The sequence below is a fragment of the Cupressus sempervirens genome, chromosome 6, assembly GCF_028749045.1.
Source record: "Cupressus sempervirens isolate cs-2001-9-10 chromosome 6, ASM2874904v1, whole genome shotgun sequence".
Taxonomy (NCBI): domain Eukaryota; kingdom Viridiplantae; phylum Streptophyta; class Pinopsida; order Cupressales; family Cupressaceae; genus Cupressus; species Cupressus sempervirens.
This window is the reverse complement of record NC_143123.1, coordinates 329,837,982-329,839,727: the sequence shown is the minus strand read 5'-3', so window position 1 is coordinate 329,839,727 and position 1,746 is coordinate 329,837,982.

The following is a 1,746-nucleotide window of genomic DNA, read 5'->3' as shown; positions in this document are numbered from 1 at the left end:
CATGACTAAAAAGGACTATGATTTATTATGAGAACACTTTTAGTTAAACCTTATTGTTCTTTATAATTAATTGCATCATTATCTTACATGTCAAACATAATAGAGTCTTGTTTTAGATTATAGTAAAAATAGGTTTTGAAGGGACCCAAAACCCTTAATAGAAAAAAAAAAGATGTTCAAATAAGAACAACTAGGTTTGACAAGGACCTGAAACCTGTAGTATGAAAGTTACAAAACTAGGTTTTATAGGGACTTGAAATGAGAAAAAAGGAATAGAAAATAAAACCAGGTTTTACAAGGACCTAGAACCTATAGTTTAAACAAAAGGAAGAAAAATTAGTTTAAAAACCCAAACCAGAGACCAATTACTAGAACCTTCACCAATAGCTATTGCAAATCCTTAATCATTTTCACCACCTCCTTGCCCACCTCCATAGTGTTTTGGATAATGTTAGCAATAGAGAAACCATATCCCTCAGTTGTCTTAGCCACCTTCTTCCTTGAACTATGTCTTGTTCTTTTTCTTGCCTTATTGGGAGACATGATTTCCTCATTATTTTTGTTACCTAAGCTGATAACAGCCACATAAATGCTTGAAGTGACCTATTCCATCTTTTTACTACTCTCTTTGATCAAAAGATAGAGCTCATGTTCATATTCCTTTAACTTTTCTAGGATATTGCCAACCTAAACTTCCAGCTAGATGATCTTAGCCTAGTCAGTTTCCTAGTCCTGTTGCATCTTTCCCATTATTATTTTTCAGAGTCATTAACTCATTGTACATCCAAGAATCACCTTGGAGAGAGGAGTATACCTTGAGCTTAGTAGTGTAGAGGAAAGAAAATGTAGCACCATTACCAGTTGAGTCATCCTTCTCCTTCCCCATATCTTCCTCCATAATCATAACACCCTTACTAGTTAGTTCATCCTTCTCCTTCCCCTTGGCTTCCTCCAGATTTTCCTCCCTAGCTTTTTGGGGTTACTCAATCTAGTTTTTTTCCTCTTCTCCAATATTTTTTGACCCTATATTTTTGGCATAACTTTCCTTAGCCTCATCCTTTTCATACTACCTTTTCTACTAGGGTACCACTCTAGGTTTGAACTAAAGTCCCCCATATCTATATTCTCCTCATTCTCCATATTCATTTCATCATTTTTGTCTAAATTTTTAGACTTAGTAATTTCCTCAGCTTTTTTCTAAGGTATGTCCTACTTCAAACTCTTCTTTTTCACACTTACCCCTTCATCTCCCTTACTCTTCCTTGAATGGGTTTCACTAATAGAACCTCTCTTTTTCTTAGAGGATGGGGAAGATACAATAGCCTTACTCTTACAATAATTTTCAAATAAAAGGATTAGCCCTTCATGTAAAGTCTAATGAGATTCTTTTTTCCTATGGGCTTGAAGGCTTTAAAGAAAGGAGTACCTTAGATAAAATGGAAAATAAATCCTATCCTTATACTAAAAATGATTCAGGAAAGAAAAATGAAATTTATGAACTCTTTTTGCCCTACCATCTAGAATAAAGTATTCACGAATGCAAGAGAGGATGTCTTGCCAAATAACTTTTATTTGACTTAGGTCATAAAAGTCACCATTTTTCTTCAAATTTTTTTCTTGCTCTTCTATCTTCAAAAAATTCTTGAATGCAACATTAGAGATACTAGTTTCCTTGTTGAACTTTATGCCCTCCTTAGGAAGCCTCGTGAATTCGACAATGAAATCTTTAGTCAAGTGAATCGTAAC